Below are 3,444 nucleotides of genomic sequence, written 5' to 3' on the forward strand. Positions count from 1 at the left end.
TTTCATCGCATCATGCTGCCTTCAGTGAAACTGAATGATGCTGCTAGTTTACTTATGTTAAAATGTCTCTACCCATATTAAAGCTGCTTGGTGCTAGATATTAACCTAAGTTCCTTTGTCAGGTTTGTTACTTGATTGACTTAGAGTATATGGTAACAGCTAGGCTGAAGGTTTTTAAGAAAACTTCCTAATGCAGCTTAACAATGTAAAATTATTACAGGAATTAAATCTCATTTCCTCTTAAATATTCTATAATTTACACTTTGGTAATGTGACCTACTTCTCACTTAGTCATAGATTTAAGTTAAATTTATTGCTTTTTTGAAAACTCATTTTTTAAAAAAATCTGGGTTCTTGTCCCTACTGTGAAACTTGTGTATTATGTGACCTGGGTCAAACTAATAAATTCCACTTGTCAGCAGTTTCCTTATCTGTACAATGGAGATAATTAGTAGTGTCTAGGTCATAAGACTGTTTTGATAACTCATTGCGATAAAGACTGTCAAGTACTCAGCACAATGTCTGGCACATAACAAGCCCTAAAACATTAGGTGATTATTATTATAATCATCATCATCACTTCTTAGGATTCTTAGGATCACATTATAATATAATCGGCTTTGTACATAATAGGGACTTAAATTATAGCTACTCTTTTATAGCTTTATATCCCTGAGGTAATCACAAACAGAAGAGGATTTGAGGTGATTAAATGCCTTTTTTTTCTCTTTTTATTTGAAATAATTATAGACTCACAAGCAGGTGCAAAAATAGAACATAAAATCATGTGAACCCTGTAAGCTTATGCTTTTTGCCAGATTTGGGGGTTTTTCAGCTTTTATTTACTTGAATATTTTTTCAGCGCCACGCTCCTGCTCCTTTCTTTCTGGGACCCAGATGACGTACATGTTAGATCTTTTATTATTGTCACAGGTGTTGTGGTTTTGCTCATTTTTTCCAGTCTATTTTCTTTTTGTTCAGATGGGGTAAATTCTATTTGTCTGTGTTCGAGTTCACTGATTCTTTCCTGCCATTTGCATTCTGCAGTTGAAACCAGCCAGTGAGTTTTTAATTTTGGTTGTTTTATTTTTTCAATGTTATTATTTCTATTTGATTCATTGTTATAACTTCTATTTCTTTCCTGAGATTTTCTATTATTCATTTGTTTCAGTAGTGTTCATAACTGCTTCTTGAAGCATTTAATTATGGCTGCTTTATTAAAATCCTTATCAGATAATTCCAACATCTGAGTGATGTTGGTGTTGGCATCTGTTGATTGGTTTTGCTCATTCGGGTTGTGATCTTCTGGTTCTTGATATGTTGAGTGATTTTTTATTATATCTTGGACATTGTTAGTATTATAAGACACTGGGTCCTATTTAAATCTTATATTTTATCAGGCTGTCACCCTGGTTAGGTTTAATGTGCAAGTGTTTTTGTTTTTGATTACCTTGACAGTGTTGAGGAGAATCAGTCAGGTACTTTGTAGAATGCTCCTCAATTCAGATTTGTTTGATGTTTCTCTCATGCTTAGACTAGGTTTATGGATTTTGGGGAGGAAGACTAAAGAGGTGAAGTGCCTTTCTCATCACATCGTATTGATGAAAAGTGCCATCAAAATGATATAACTGATGATGTTAACCTTGATCACCTGACTAAGATAGTGTTTGTTAGGTTTCTCCACTGTGAAGTTACACTCCCTCTCCCCCTCCACTTTCCATACTGTTACTCTTTGGATGCAAGTTAATAAACATAGTCTACACCTAAGTGTTGGGGATTTATGCTACATCAGGAGTATCTACATAAACTATTTAAAATTCTTCTTTGCAAGAGAATATCTCTTCTTCCATTTATGTATATATGTATGTATGTATGTTTTCATAGACATGTATTTTATGACTTGGGTTATAATCTAATAGTACATTATTTCCTTTGTTACACAGATTGTTCCAGCTTTGGCCATTCATAGCTCTTTGAGTTGGTTCCTATGTCTGTAGGCATACCCGCATCTTTGTATGTGCCTGGCATTACAAGATGCTACAGACTAATTTTGTATATTCCTATTTCAGTCCTAGAATCAGCCATTTCTCCAAGGATACCTTATTCCTGTTTTTGGAGAATGGTGTCAGAAATCAAGTTCTGAGCACTTGGTGGGTTCAGTGCTACTGGGATGTCGTTGCTTCTATACCTTTTCGTAAACAGAGCTAAGAAATTTATGTATATATGCTAACCTTTGTATACACACATCTCTATAATTATTTCTATTGCTATCCATCAGTATCTATGTTAAACTAAACATGCTTTCATATTGATTTCTCTGACCCTAATCTGTTACCACATGGATCATTCTAGACCCATCCCCTTGCTTCTCTGTAACCTCTCACTCCAACAGTGAAAAATCTGATTCTCACCATCCACTATCTATTTACTTATTTGCTTAATCCCATTATAAATGTTTCAGAATTGTTAACCCATATCCCCAAGAGAAACAACTTAACCAATTACAGTATATTGCTTATGTACAGTCTCAGAAATAATATTTCAATAAAAACTATTCATGTAATTTGAGCAATCTGTGTGCAATCCAAAATTATGTCATGGGATTTCCAGAACTTGAGTGTATATTTGTAAAACTGGTACTTCTATCTTTTCCAAATCACAAACCATTTATATATTTTACCTTTAGATAGTTTATTCATTCATTCAGACTTAGGATGTGTCTACTGTGTTCTTATATAGAAAGAGGAATGAAATTGTATTTCTGTCATTAGGAACTCATAGATAAAGGAATTAAGGGGACTGGCCTATGGAGGGCAAATCCCAAGAATCTCATAGGTACTGGGAAATCTAAAATGTGAAAAACGAAATACCGGGAGTAGAATCTGATAGTCATTGAGAGTACTACTGTCATTGGTTTTTTTTGGGGGGGGAATAAGATTGTCCTTGGGGCATCTAAATTATAGGAGCTTTTTAAAGAATTTATAACCTATTTTTTGTATTAATAGACTATTCTTAGAACAGTTTAAGATATACATTAAAATTGAGCAGATAGTATAGGAAGTTCCCATATTACCCCCCTTACATACACAGTTTCCTCCATTTTTTTATATTGATAAAATATACATAATGTAAAATTTATAATTTTAACCACTTTAAGTGTGCAGTTCAGTGATATTAAGTACATTCACATTATTGTGAGACAATCACAACCATTCATTCCAGAGCCTTTTATCTTCCCAAGCTGAAACTCTGTATTCATTATACAATAACTCCCCATTCCTCCAGCCCCCAGCCTCTGGAAGCTACCATTTTACTATCTGTATCCATGAATTTGACTACTCCAAGTAACTCGTATGAGTGGAATCATGCAATATTTGTCCTTTTGTGTCTGAATTATTTCACTTAGCACAGTGTCTTCAAGAATCATCCATATTGTAGCATATA

This window comes from Mesoplodon densirostris, chromosome X (assembly GCF_025265405.1).
Source record: "Mesoplodon densirostris isolate mMesDen1 chromosome X, mMesDen1 primary haplotype, whole genome shotgun sequence".
NCBI lineage: Eukaryota > Metazoa > Chordata > Mammalia > Artiodactyla > Ziphiidae > Mesoplodon > Mesoplodon densirostris.